The sequence below is a fragment of the Pseudoliparis swirei genome, chromosome 23, assembly GCF_029220125.1.
Source record: "Pseudoliparis swirei isolate HS2019 ecotype Mariana Trench chromosome 23, NWPU_hadal_v1, whole genome shotgun sequence".
Lineage (NCBI taxonomy): Eukaryota > Metazoa > Chordata > Actinopteri > Perciformes > Liparidae > Pseudoliparis > Pseudoliparis swirei.
Window position 1 is genome coordinate 20,374,846 of NC_079410.1, and position 15,740 is coordinate 20,390,585.

At 44.5% G+C, this 15,740-nt stretch overlaps 1 long non-coding RNA gene across 1 annotated transcript; it reads left to right on the forward strand.

Annotated features, from left to right (window-relative positions):
• The first annotated feature begins 37 nt into the window (after window positions 1-37).
• LOC130189233 (uncharacterized) lies at window positions 38-9,211 on the forward strand. The gene is made up of 3 exons (XR_008830732.1): window positions 38-111; window positions 3,345-3,466; window positions 8,164-9,211. It is a non-coding gene; the product is annotated as an uncharacterized LOC130189233 (long non-coding RNA).
• The last annotated feature ends 6,529 nt before the right edge of the window (window positions 9,212-15,740 follow it).

Consider the following 15,740-nt stretch of genomic DNA (forward strand, 5'->3'; position numbering starts at 1 on the left):
TCTGTCCCGGTACCGTAACGTCCACCCGTAAATCACCCGCACCGCCGCGCAGCCACCGTCCGATTCGCCCCCCTAACCGACCGAGCTGGGAAGTCTGAGCACCGACAGACAGTAAGTAAACGAAGCTCGCGCTCTCTGCTTCCACGCGCTCTCCTAAATCAGCTGTTGCTCCTGAGGTGGGAGGGGGGGGGGGGGATCGCCGTCACGCGCTGTTTTTTTCCCCCACACACCCCCACCACCCACAATTACCACCACCAGCTCCGCAGCCACCACTTTCGTGCCGGCTCTCCGGACTCCGCTCGGCCCACGAGGACGTCCCTCCCTTGGCGCCCCGCGGGGACCCTTCACCTCCCCCACCTGTTCCCTCGGCGTCCGGTGAGAGAGGGAGAGAGAGAGAGGGAGAGAGAGAGAGACAGAGAGTAGGAGAGAGAAATAGAAGAAGGGGAGAAAGGTGCCTTCACGGTGCACTGTTCACGGGGACTGTGGAGCGACCGCCGGGAGGCTAAAGCACAACAACAACAAATAGGCGAGAGGGGCAGCAAACGAATAGAGTCTGGAGAAAAAAGAACCCGGCACGCGCGCTCCAGCAAGGGCGTGCGTGTGGGCCGGGGGAGGGGGTGGGGGGGTTAGGTCCTACGGCCGCGGCCGGAGGAAGCGAGGTGGGGGGGGGAATTATTAATAACCGGAGCGGTTCGCAGTCTGTCGTAACCAGGGCGGCAGCTGGGGGTTTAGAGGAATTAAATACGGGCTCAGAGTAAACCGTGGACGCGGGGGATTAGTAGCTCTCACCGGCAAATTAAATAAATAAATAATAAATAAATAATACAAGTTTGTATAGGGCAGCGGAGAGAGAGGGAGAGGTGGAGGTTCTGATGAACCCACATAGTTTATGTCTGTGTGTCTGTGTGTGTGTGCGTGCGTGCGTGTTGTGATACCGATGGGGGAACTTTACATTCATACATGTGAGACGTGCACGTGGCTCTGCGGGGCCAGTTTGTGAAATGTGACCTAATTATAATTACTCTGTCACGTGTTTTGGACTCACATCCAGAGCTGTTAAATCCCATCATGATAATCTGTTTATTTATTCTGTTATGAATAAAAGACAGGTCACGTGCACGACTCGCAAACTTTGTCTTACTCTGATCAACTCAGATTTAGGATGAGCGATGACCATTCATGGTTGTAGCGGGGCGCGGACGTCACTGCAATAAAAAATAATTAATTAAATGTTTTTAAAAACTGATAAGCTGCTGCCGTGTTGGTTGAGAAGCTGCTAAAATTGTTTTTATTCAAGTGTACTCAGCAAGAACATCAAATGTAATTTGTAATCTTTATATTGACTTATAATGAAAAATACACGTTATAAATGAATAATAATTAATCAAATAATGTTGATCGTTGGACCTGAAGAAGGTCTTGTGGCCACACGGATCCGTTATTATTATTATTATTATTATTTATATTATATTATTACATATATATATATATATGTATATAGTATTTATTCGATTTGGCATTTTCACAATATGTGTAAAATGCTCAACGAGCCGCTATATCTGACCCGTAGTTAAAGTGGAACAGGTGTTCGTGAACGCCTCATTAAAGAGAGCAGAGTTGTTGCGGTCATTTAAATTAGCATACCGGCTTTCCGTTTATATTTACAACATTAAATATACCAAAATAAAAAGACTAAATTAGCGACTCTATAGGTTTTAAACGGGGCAAATATCACGGAATAAAAGACAATAAATGGCAAAGAATCAGTATCGGCCTCACGTGTTATATGTGTGTTTATTTGAAGGCTCGTCATAATTGGGCTGCATGGATGCTATGGGGATACATGTATTTATTTCCTATTTTGGGGATGTTAAATGTCCCAAAATTAATATCTGTGAAAAATGTCAGAAGGCTACAAAAGCATCAATATGTTCATTAGAATTGAATTATATTACATTTTTTTGTTATCAGACAGCACATTTATTGCAGATAAATCCGTCCGATTTAATTATTTCAAGCTGTAGGCTGCATGTGAACGTGCGTGATTCGTGTGCGGGTGCATGTTTGGTCTTTTTCAGGTGAGCGGAGTCTTCAACCATGCCTGCATGGGCAGTCACGTGTGCGTCAGCTTAAAATTATAATAATGATAATATAAATGAATGTGCACCCCGAACTCTTATGATATTATTACACACGCTTATATCCATATCATAATTTGTACGTTTGACTAATCAACCTGCGCCGTCTTTAAAACAGCCCTGTGACGTCAGTCGGCTGCTGCTGTGTATAACTCAATGCGCGCGTGCGTTAAAATGGTGCGTGTTTGGTGTTACTCTGATGTGGTTTTCGTGAGGGACTTGACCCGAGCGTTGACCTCAACACTGCTACAGCTTTATCGCCTTTTTTCCCCTTCTCTTTGGACGTCTTTGAACGCAACGGCCGTTGGCGGATGCTTCAATATTGTTTTTATATATGTTAATTTAAAAGGGCAAACAAAAGTATTGTGCATATATTGGAAACGTGAATTCAACTCACTCTATGAAAATCCGTCACCCATGATGTCTAGTACCACGCGGCACCCGCTCTCCCTCTCAAAAACCTTCTAAAAATGTTGAGAAAGTTACCGAGTTCAACTTGTACCTGTACCATGAAGGCACCACGCGGTCCCTTTTATATTTAGCGGTTTACTCCGCCTGTATATACCGGCTTTCCCCCGGAGGTTTACACACGCACGCACGCACGCACGCGCACACACACACACACACACACACACACACACACACACACACACACACACACACACACACACACACACACACACACACACACATGAGAAAACAAAAAGTTATACCGTGGCAACGGCCCCTTCACGGAATGCTGACTCCGGCATGGAAAAGCGGAACCGGGTGAGCAGCCTCACAGCAGCGTTAACATTGAATTAATATAGATTCATACAATTCATATCTAGAGTAGTGTCAAGCATACAATAAGTATGAAGCACACTTGTTATTAAAAGTCTATTGTTCTGATAATAAAGGGGATTTGAAAAGTGACAAAGACGTGTGTTTGCTTCATTGAAGGTAGCATTAGGCTGCCACACAATAAAAAGTACGACATTATAAATAACATAAAAAATCCTGATTCTTGATTTGACTTCAGAAAAAAAATACGTATTGGAAATTTACTTTATCAAAAAGTAAAAGTACTCATTAGGCAACAGAATGACCCTATACTTTTTAATTAATGAATATTGATGATCATGCATTAGGCAACAGAATGACCCCTATAATTTTTTCATTAATTCATATTGAAGATACTGCATTCACCTGTGTTTTATTGCACAGATACAAAAAAGACGCACAGGGAGAAGAATAATGATGAAAATGGAGGATTTCAAATTCCCATGCAGGATCACACCCCCTCGCCTCCCAGACCTGAAGAAGGCAGCGGGCCTCATGTCAAAAAGGTTCATATTTTATTTTGTATATATACCATTTCTTTCCTATTGTTGTTTTCTTTCTTCTTTTGTTCCCTTCTTTAACTCTCAGAGCCATCAACCCAATATCTGTTCTCATTTTATTTTATTATGTTAAATAATATATGATTTTTCATTTTTATTTAACATAATTAAATAAATAATAATACAAAATAAACTTGACTTCCTCAGCTTGATTTCAGGCTTCACGGCCCCAACACTGCTATGCCGACCCACCGCTGAAGTGCATTTTAATTTAGCTGATTGATGTGGAGAACATTCCCCTTAAACAAGGCAGTTGAACCTATAACAATATATATTTATGAGTAGTAACGAGTACTAAAACGTACCTTTATAATGCAGTGAAGTAACCGTGAAAAGCAGCTTCCAATAAAGAAGTATATTGCACTCAAGTACTTGAGTAAGTTTCACCTTTGAAAATGAGGTCAAGTAATTTTATACCGCAGAAGAAGTCTCGAAAGATATGGTGCACATACAGAATCAAACACTTTATCACTGCACACACAAGAGGGAAAAATGAATACATTAAAATAAAGAAAAATATAGAATATCAGCTCCACGTTCACAGAAATGTGAAGTTTATAACGTACATGTTTCCGGCTCAGTTGGTACCGTTAATCCGATATTCATCTCACTCTTTCTAAATCTTTTCCACGAAGCTCTGGAGAACAGAACTGAGGCCTTTGAAAGGAAAATGGATCGCTCGTTATACCGACTCGACTCCTCAAGCGACTTGTGAAGTTGAAACGCGGTATTTCAATATCTCCCCGCGTAGAGGCCGATTCATCTGAGAAAGTAGCTGGATCCCAACGGGCCTTTGAAATACAGGTTGAGGCTTAATTAGAAGAGGTACTTAATTACTAAAACACCCTTGAGAAAGTGTGCGGGCCTTGAGTACATCAAGGTAGGAAAACACTACTCCCCTCACTTCAAATATAGAAGTGTTTACTCTTTTATTACATTTTTTTTCAGAATAACTCTAAAAGTTAGAAGAACCAATCACTTTCAGATTTTATTGTCCGGCAGAAAAAGATGTGACTTGCGTTATACTTTTCTTTTTAATCAGAGTACGATTTTCTCATTTGCACATCGAGCACCAAGCATTAGCATATAAACATGTATCTGCTAAACACAAACACACACAGCAAACACATCCACCTGCGGGCTGAGCGCTGAGATTAACAACACCCGATGGAGGAGCGCGATTGGTGGAGCCTCGGGGCCCTGCGAACTGCCGATTGGCTCTGCAGAAGACCTGGCTAACTGATGCTGAGTGGCCTGTGTGTGTGTGTGTGTGTGTGTGTGTGTGTGTGTGTGTGTGCCTGAATCTCTCAGGGTATTCCACACTCCCCTGCCCTTATCAGGCAGCTCCACGGCACCGCTAGAGGAGTGCTGCTCTCAGGAGGGAAGGGCTACCAGCTCGGCGCTTATCTCCTACCGGCAAGGAGGGTTTATAGGTTTCTGATTAACCCGCTGTTTGTATGTGTTGTGTGTATGAGAAAAGAACGAAGAGAGCCGGGGTATATAACTGTGTGGTGGGAGAAAGGTTGTCTGTGAAGCACACGGCGAATAAGGACGAACGCAGTCTGGTTCCCTCAACCAATCGTAGCCCAGCAGAGGCAACCAGGAAGTGAAATATTGCTATTGTGACACTATTATTCTGATCATTAACGACAAGGTTAGAAAAATGCAAATCAAGTCAAAAGGCAGTGGTAGAAGAAGAAGTGTTGAAGTCTTTTGGCTGAAGTAAAAGTAGCATTAGGCGACTAGCATAAAAGCGCTCTGGTTAGCCTCAAGCAATCGTAGCCCTCAACCAGGCAACCAGGAAGTGATACGAAGCCCCTCTCTCTCTCTCTTTCTCTCTCTCTTTTACTTAATCGCTTTTGTGACACTATTAAACTAATGATTACCGAACAACAAGGTCTTTAAAAGTATAGCATTAGGCTACTAGCATTAGCACTGTTGTTCCTTCAACCACATCTAAGTCCTTCTGAGGCAACCAGGAAGTGAACAATAACTTTGTCTTTCTTACACTTTCTTGCTATTGCAAGACTATTGTACTGATAATACGGAGGATGAAGAAGTTAGAAATATTGAGATAAAGTAAAAATAAGCAGCGGCTGGGGAAGTGCTGAGGTCTTTTGCTGAAGTGAAAACAGTGGCAACTAGAATTAGCGCTCTTGTTCCCCTCCACCAATCATAGCCCTCCAGAGACAACCAGGAAGTGAAAGAAAGGGTCCGTCTCGAGCGAGTTGTGACCCCTTCAAAAGCTTGTGATGCATTACAACACTCAAAGAAGCAGCATTTGTCATTGGGTTGATTGGAGCATACACTCCTCCAGCCGAGTGGAGCGATGGGATTCGTCCTGGTTTGGGTCCAGACGTCGCGACCAGAGAGTCCTCGTCTGCAGAGGGGAGGGGACGAGTGGGAAGAGTATGGTCGCCCCCCTCCCCGTCTCTCTCCACCCAGGAGAAAACGGGGTTGCTATAATCTCTTTTCCTGGCTCTCCATGAAAGAGAGGAAGAGCCACCAGAGCCTCGGTCAGCTTAGATCTGTTGCCCCTCACCCCAGCTGCTTATGTCCTATCTCCTATCTTCTATTTCCCATCTCCTCGCTCCCCTCATTCTCTTCCCTTCTTGCTCTTTGCCCTCCACTTCGCTTGCTTGTCCACGATCTTCTTGTCCCCGTATACTCGCATTTTGTCATTCATGCATTTGCTAACTTTCTCGCATCTCCTGCTTTTCAGATCTACAGAATGTGCCTGAACTCCTCTTTTGGGGTCCGGTCTCAATTCATTTTTTACCATGCTAGTTGAGGATGACAGTGGGTCAGTCAGCTAGGTTGGTTGGGGTCGGTCCGTCCACCAAGATGAATTGCCGCGACATTCGTGGTCCCAGGTGGATGAATCCTCCTGAAATGAGGCTCCGATACCACCAAACTGCAATGTAAATGACGTTTCAAGGAAATGTATTCCACCCCGGATCACGGTGCTGACGGATTCCACACCAGCGTTGGTTAGTTTTCCCTCCGGCACCACCATGAGGTTGACAATTGTGGTTAAAATCGGGTTTTTTTACAGATTTTGAGTGGATTGCGATGACATTTGCGACACACGTTCAAGCTCCTCCCGGGATGAATCACAATCATTTTGACGATCCACATCTCTAGCGCCACCATCAGGGTCAAATATCTTGCCAAATAAATGACGTTCCCAAATGCTAGCGTGCCAAAGACTGACATGGGCCTCACGGAGCTGCTAGCATGGCTGCAAACTCCACGTCATCGCTCCCCCGCCTCTTCAAAACGCTTTCCTCGGTTATTTGACTGCAGATTTGAAGTAAAGCCCTCAAAGTACAAAATGTTCCCGTCCTGTTTCCTAAATTTCCCCGCTCCCCTTTTTCCCACCATTTCCTCCTGTGCCCGCCTCTTATTGTGCCCCCTCTTTCACACCTCTGAGGGTGGGGGTATCATTTTATGGATCCCTGCCATTCAGTCTGGCCCTCTTCCCCTTCCTCCGTCTGCCTCAATTTCCCATACTCTTCAATCACGTTTCCCTGACTTACCCTCTTCTTCCTCCTTTCTCCTTCCTCCTCCCTGCTTCCTCCTTCCTTTCCTCCCCTCGTCCTCACCCAATGCCAACCCCAAACCCACCCCCTCTTTTTTTTGATGGGTGGCGTCTCCTCCCTGGTGCCATTTTCTGTTTGGTAGTACATACAAGGGAACATGAATATTCATGACTAATACACACAACCCCCCCCCCCCCCCCACACACACACACAACTCGCCCCTGCCATCGAAGGCAACACTTGGTAGTGGCACATGGCGAGACAGCTGTTGCAAACCAAGCCAGGCATCTGTGCAGCGGGAGCACCCGAGGAAGAGAGAGCATTGGGAGAAAGCGAACAAGAGACAATGTTCGGAATAGATAAAAGAGGACAGAGATAAAGAGACGGCGAGGCGGACATACACGATGACGTGAGATAAGAGTGAGGATGGCATGGAGTGGGCAGCGGTTGGGGGGGCATCTGGGTATAGGAGAGCCAGACAGACAGAAGGAACGGGGCGGCGGCAGGGTCATCTGAGTGAAAAGGAAAGGGGACGAACCAGACGGAGGGAAATGGGCACTGATAGGAGGGTCTGTCTGGGGACGGCGAGGGAGACAGATTGAAAAAAAGATGGGCGAGGGTGAGACAGAGAACATGGGAGGGAGGGGAGGGAGACAGAAGGGGGCATCTGAACATGAGTGACAAAAACCTGCAAAAAGACAAGAAGATGCAGCAATGTCGCACCTGACTTCAATGATTTCTCCTTAAATGGCCCCAGGATAAATGGGAGGGGGGGGGGGGGGGTCACAAGCAGCGCCATTACCCAGAAGAAAAAGACACAGAGGTCATGAGTCCAAAGGATTGAAACAGGATTCCATCCCACCTCGGGAACGTCTGACCATGCTACAAACCAAACTCAATACAAATGGCTGGGTCTTTAAAAAAGACACATCCTATTCAACTTTTTGATTTTGTTTTCTACACATTATATATTGAGAGATTTGTTTTGTGATTAAAGAAAAAGCTTTAGGCTAAAATAAATATCAGAATCCATGTGTAGTGTGTTGGTAATCACAAAAGGCTGAAACCTATTACTCCTCTTCTTCTCTTTCAACCCCTCAGATTCCCAGGAATACCACCAAGGAAAATGGCCACCAGTATCTACAGCGCTGGTCACAAGACCATTACAGGGAAGGCCAGTTAAAATCCTTCAACAGCAACGATCCGAGACCAAAATATACATCAATACAACCAAGAAAGGATTTTCATTCATTAATGTTTATTAGATCACATTACACATCTCGAGTACTACTCTACAGGCTTTGTAGGGAGCTTTTTAGAGCCTGGATGACCCTGATGATGTTATTGTGATGTCCTCGAGGTCATTTCGGCTATTTTATTGTACAGAAAACTGACATATAAAAATAGTAGTGACATTTCTAAAATGTTTTTTATTTAGGAAGCAGTGAAAACAATGAATGTACACTACTGTTCAAAAGTTTGGGGTCACTTAGAAATGTCTTTATTTTTCAAAGAAAAGCACTGTTTTTTCAATAAAGATAACATTAATCAAAAATACACACTATACATTGTTAATGTGGTAAATGACTATTCTAGGTGGAAGTGTCTGGTTTCGAATGAAATATCTCCATAGGTGTATAGAGGCCCATTTCCATCAACTATCACTCCAGTGTTCTAATGGTACATTGTGTTTGCTAATCGCCTTAGAAGACTAATATCTGATTAGAAAACCCTTGTGCAATTATGCTAGCACAGCTGAAAACAGTTATGCTGGTGATATAAGCTATAACTGGCCTTCCTTTGAGCTTGAAGTTTGAAGAACAAAATTAATACTTCAAATATTAATCATTATTTCTAACCTTGTCAATGTCTTGACTATATGTTCTATGAAATGTTCAATTCATTTGATAAATAAAAGTGTGAGTTTTCATGGAAGACACGAAATTGTCTGGGTGACCCCAAACTTTTGAACGGTAGTGTACGTCTATATTTTATGATTTACTTCTGTTGCCTCGATTTGAACAATTTCTTTTTTTTAACACGTCTCTTCATTCCCTTCATTTAATGAAAGTGTAATGGTGGCGTATCCCTTTAAATGCCTTTATTTTTCTTCTGCAACTTCAAAGTCGAATAAACTGTGTTTACCTCCCACTGAATCCTTTCCTTTGGCTCAGAAAAAAAAATCTGCGATCTAAGAAGAGAAATCACAAGAACAACAAAAAACATTTAAAGAATGAAATCTTAAATTTAAGTATGTCTAGAAAGAAACAAATTCAAAATATATTAATCCCACCCCCCTCCCGGCTTTGTGTATGACTGAGCTGAGACGCTGCATGTCCACAGACGGGAGGGAATGCTCCTTTGCCAGCCATGCCCAGCCTGTGCCCCTTTCTCTGCCCCCGGTAGCACCCGGTAACCCCATGCACCCCTCCCCATCTCCTGCATCCCTGCATGGGGCCCCCAATGCTGGCTGCCATCCCTCCCTTAGTCCTCCCCCAGCTCTGCCCTACATAGCGGCGAGCGCAGCAGGCTGGCGCTGAGAGGAGCCCTCGGGTTTACAAACTGTGTCAGGCCTCGAGACACCTCTGTCATCAACACCAAACGCCACATGAGGGGAAATAATAAACTGCTACCGAGAGATCGAGAGTGATTGATGTTGTCAATATGTGAAATCTGGAATAAATTAGCTCTCTGATCTGATCCAGACTCTGGATGTTTGTGTCACAGACACACAGACACAAAATACAAGACGAAGGTCAAAAGCGAAGAAGACAGTATCCACAGCAGTGGCTTTACACAGGTCAAGCAACTTGACTTGATTTACAGTCGCAAAGTAAACGGAATACATCGCTCATGAAAGTGTCTGAATGTGAAGTGAATTCACTCCTACGAAGGATTCATTGCAGAAATAAATCCAGGAAGAAAAAAAAATTTCGTCAGAAAAAAAAGCACATGTTGCCCCAGAAGTGCTTCATGGCCTTAATACATTCTGAATCATTTCCTCGAGTGGCGAAAACAGGTTTTTAATTAAAAAACCTTCTCCCTTTGGGACAAGCCCAAGATATCTCTGACGGAGTCAATCACCCAAAATTATCTTGTGATTAGAATTTATGAAGAAAGCACATTTCAAGGGAAGTATCCAAGTAAAATACTTTTTTTGCCATACCAACATTGTCACACGCCACCGCCATCATCACTTCATTCAACGCATTTTAAACACTGGCGTCACACAAACCTTCACTTGAGGCGCCAATTGACCCACCGGTCGCCTCGGAACGCACACAAGACACGTGTAAAAGCAACACGCAGCAGATGCACATCAGGTCAACATTAGGTCACATTCTGCGTCCCCCAAGAAAATAAAAAAATAAATGAGAGAGGACAAATGTGACAAAAACAGAATGGGATGGATAGATAGAGAATGAGGGAGGAAATGGTGGGGGGGGAGGTTGCATCCATCCTACCATCCACCATGAACTGGCAGAGAAGTCATAACACAGCTGCCACCTGAGCCCGGGGTCACTCTGCCTCTCCCACGTCATTCCACACGCCGCCAGAATCCTCTTCCTGGGACTGCTGATAGATATTTAAATAATTATATTTATGTATATATATATGTATATATATATACATATATATATTAAACTAAACGCGGATGGAGTCACCAATCAGGAGCTATCTGTTACCAGGGTGCTGCTGCTGGTGTGAGTGATAGAGAGGGTGTGTGTTTGTGTTGGTACTGTATGTATGCTCTGGTGTGTGTGTGTGTGTGTGTGTGTTTGGAGGGAGAGAGGGGACACAGACACAGAAATGCCACCGAGCCCTATCCAAGCAGCTGTGCCTCTCGCCTCCACCGGTCCAACTCGCTCTGGCTGCTGCCATGTTGCCGGGCTTAACCGAGCCCCCACCAACTCTGCACCCAAAAAAAAAGAAAAAAGAAAGGTTGCACGCTGGAGTATTTTTGTGCTCGTGCGGTGGCGGCGTCTCAGCAGCATCCCGACGACTTGCGAGCCATGCCGTTCGGTCCAAAGCAGTGAGGTCTATCGGCTGTGCTCTATGCCGATGTGGACTTTCCAGGAGGCCGCGGGCCAAGCTCAGATGTCAGAGCCAGCTTTTCTGAAGGGGCTTCCGTTGCACACACAACATGGCCGACCCAAAAAAAACAAAGCTCGCCGTGCATTAAAATATCTAACTTGTCTCATATGGTAGTACTCGTTACATCGGCTCTATTCGTAGAATCCTACAATCTAATGTCTACTCAGCCCCACGGATGCACAGCTCACTGAACCTGCATGTTTCCACCAAAACGACCATGTTCTGACATCATTTCTTTATTTCACAGAGACAATGGACATTCCTTGACTGTCTCAGACGGAGTACAGAGAATAAACAAAAAGTAAAAGTGTTAAGTACTTTGTGGTTATTGTTCATATGATGGAAAACATTACAACCAATTATATTTGTGATTCTGTACCGGCCACCAGATCCATATTCAGAGTTTATATCAGAATTTTCAGAGTTCATATCAAGTTTAGTTCTTAAAACTGATAAAGTTATTATTGTAGGAGATTTTAATATTCATGTGGATGTTGATAATGATTGCCTTAGTGCTGCATTCATCTCATTGTTGGACTCGATTGGCTTCAGTCAGAGAGTACAGAAACCCACTTACAGCGTTGGCCACACCCTCGACCTTGTTCTTGCATGTGGCATTGACATTGAGCATTTGAAGGTCTTCCCACAGAATCCTCTTCTGTCAGACCACAACCTCATAACTTTTGAATTTATACTACCGAGTGTACACCGTTAGTCAAAAGTTTCTACACCAGATATCTAACTGACAGTGCTGTAGCTAAATTTAAAGAAGCGATTCCTTCTGCATTTGATTCAATACCACGTCTCAATATAACAGAGGACTCCTGGTCTAACTTTAGTCCGTCCCAGATTGATCATCTTGTTGATAGTGCCACAGGCTCACTGAGAATGACACTGGACTCGATAGCCCCTCTGAAGAAGAAGACAGTGAGGAAGAGGAGGTTTGCTCCCTGGTATAACCCTCAGACCCGCAAACTATAGCAAACGTCACGAAAGCTTGAAAGCATATGGTGTTCAACTCATCTGGAGGAATCCCGCTTAGTTTGGCGAGATAGTCTTAAAACTTATAAGAAGGCCCTCCGTAATGCCAGAGCAGCCTATTACTCATCAGTTATAGAGAAAAATAAGAACAACCCCAGGTTTCTCTTCAGCACTGTAGCCAGGCTGACAGAGAGTCACAGCTCTATGGAGCCGAGTATTCCTATAGACCTCAGTGGTAATGACTTTATGAACTTCTTTAATGAAAAGATTTTAACTATTAGGGACAAGATTAATAATATCTTGCCCTTAACCAGTGCCAATCTGTTCTCAAGTGGAGTGGCCTTGGAATCCGCTCTATGCCCTGGTGTATATTTGGATGTTTTTTCTCCCATCAACCGTGACCAATTATCTTCAGCGGTTTCTACTTCTAACACGTCTACCTGTCTCTTGGACCCCATCCCGACAAGGCTTCTTAAAGACGTTTTGCCTTTAATTGGCAGCTCTCTATTAGATATTATCATTTGTCTTTGATAACAGGCCACGTACCACATTCCTTCAAAGTAGCTGTAATTAAACCTCTCCTGAAGAAGCCCACTCTGGATCCAGAGGTGTTGGCTAACTACAGACCGATCTCTAACCTCCCCTTCCTCTCCAAGATCCTTGAGAAAGTGGTCGCAAATCAGTTGTGTGACTTTCTACATCATAATTGTTTATTTGAGGAGTTTCAGTCAGGATTTAGAAAACACCATAGCACCGAGACAGCACTGGTGAAAATTACAAATGACCTCTTAATGGCAGCAGATAAAGGACTCATCTCTGTACTGGTCTTGTTAGACCTTAGTGTTGCATTCGACACCATTGACCATGACATCCTATTACAGAGACTGGAGCAGTCGATTGGCATTTCAGGCACGGCACTAAGTTGGTTTAAATCCTATTCATCAGATCGATCTCAGTTTGTATTTGTGAACGATGAAGCCTCGATAACCACCAATGTTAGTCACAGAGTTCCACAAGGTTCTGTGATTGGACCAATTTTATTTACCTTATACATGCTTCCTTTCGGCAATATTATCAGGACCATTCCATAAACTTTCATTGTTATGCAGATGATACTCAACTATATCTATCGATAAAACCAGTGGAGCTCAGTAAAATTCAAGCATGTCTTTAAGACATAAAAACATGGATGACCTGCAACTTCTTGAAGTTAAACTCAGACAAAACCGAAGTAATTTTACTCGGCACTGAGCACCTCAGAGATCAATTATCTGGTGATGTGGTTTCTGTAGACGGCATTGCCCTAGCATCCAACACCACTGTAAAGAATCTCGGCGTTATCTTTGATCTGGACTTATCCTTTATCTCCCACATGAAGCAAATCTCAAGGACTGAATTTTTTAATCTCCGTAATATATAAAAAATCAGGCACATCTTGTTTAAAAAAGATGCAGAAAAACTGGATCACGAGTTTGTTACTTCTAGACTGGATTTCTGCAACTCCTTATTATCAGGCTGCTCTAATAAGTCTCTTAGGTCCCTCCAGTTGATCCAGAATGCTGCAGCTCGTATTCTCACTAAAACTAAGAAAAGAGATCACATCACTCCTGCACTAGCTGCTCTGCACTGGCTCCCCGTAAAATCAAGAAACACATTTAAAACTCTTCTCCTCACCTACAAAGCCTTGCTTGGTGATGCACCATCATATCTTAAGGAGCGTGGAGTACCATATTGCCCCACTAGAGAGCTGCGCTCACTAAATGCGGGGCTACTTGTCGTTCCTCGAGTTTTAAAAAGTAGGATGGGAGCCAGAGCCTTTAGTTATCAAGCTCCTCTTTTATGGAATCAGCTTCCACCTTCAGTCCGAATATTTCTCATTTTACTGTAGCAGACTGCCCCGCTCACTCCTGGTTCTGGTTCTCCCGGGCATCTCTTCCTTCCAGCGGGCCCAGCAATACGGCCTGGGCCTACAGCAGCGTGGTGTTGGTAAGCAGTGAGGTGAGGCTCTGCTGGAGGAGGAGAAGACGTTGCGTCGTTGCGATATATCTTTAAATATCCATCAGCAGTCCCAGTCGTCGCGTCACGCCGTCGCGTCACGCTGTCACGTCACGCCGTCGCGTCACGCCGTCGCGTCACGCCGTCGCGTCACGTCGTCGCGCCACGTCGTCGCGCCACGTCGTCGCGCCACGTCGTCGCGCCACGTCGTCGCGCCACGTCGTCGCGCCACGTCGTTGTTACGTTGTTACGTTACGTTGTTACGTTACGTTGTTACGTTACGTTGTTATGTTACGTTGTTACGTTACGTTGTTGTGGGTCTACAGCAGTGTGGTGTTGGTGAGCAGCGAGGTGAGGCTTTGCTGGAGGAGAAGATGTTGTTGCATTGCGTTGCGTTGTTGCGTTGCGTTGTTGCGTTATGTTGTTGCATTACGTTGTTGCGTTACGTTGTTGCGTTACGTTGTTGCGTTACGTTGTTGCGTTACGTTGTTGGGTTACGTTGTTGCATTACATTGTTGGGTTACGTTGTTGGGTTACGTTGTTGCGTTACGTTTTTGCGTTACGTTGTTGCGTTACATTGTTGCGTTACATTGTTGGGTTACGTTGTTGGGTTACGTTGTTGCGTTACGTTTTTGCATTACGTTGTTGCGTTACGTTGTTGGGTTACGTTGTTGCGTTACGTTGTTGCGTTACGTTGTTGCGTTACGTTGTTGGGTTACGTTGTTGGGTTAAGTTGTTGGGTTACGTTGTTGCGCTATGTTGTTGCGCTACGTTGTTGCGCTACGTTGTTGCGTTACATTGTTGCATTACGATGTTACCTGACAGCAATAACAGAGAAGGATGAAAGGTTCCTGTCAACTAGGGGTCATTTTTGACCCACTTGGGGATTCATGGAAAAACTGGAAAAAGTTTTTCGAAAGGTTTTGTCACATTTCCTCTTCTCTGCTCCACGATGTATTGGATCTGCGTCGCACCAATTTAGTGTTTGTTTGTTGTGTAGATCAACAGAAAGACCGCCAGCCATCTCTTACCGCTGCCACCTACGCTACAATGTAACTGTTTATACCGCGAAAAGAAGAAGAGAAAACCTTCCCCTTAAAAGTTTTCAGGACCATTCACATCACCGAGCACAATGTTTCTCTTCCCCTTGCCGCGCGTGCATGCACACCAGCAGGGAAATCTGTTGCTGATGAACATAATAAAAACAAACAAAGGTCATTTTCTTCTGTGGTATAAACAGTTAGTCATTTCACATGAGGACGGCATTATTGTGGATTTTATTTAGTCACGCCTATTATAGCAAATAAAAAGAAACGTCTGAGAGCAAAATTGGGTTTGCCCTTTTGTTTTGAGCTCGGTGCTCAATCCAATGGAACGGCAGATTTTATCTGATGCGTCGCATCCATTTGATCCGTCCGCTCGCCAAATGCACATCGCCATCTTTATTTATCTGTCGCTCTGCTTTTATTTCCAGCTCAGTGTCCACTTTGTCTTTGGTCCGGGGGGGGGGGGGGGGGGGGGCGTCTGTCTCTCCACCTCTGTGTCTGTCTCCGCTGTCTCCCTCTCCATGCCAGCCTGTCTGTCTGCCTGTCTGTCTGGGAGCACAG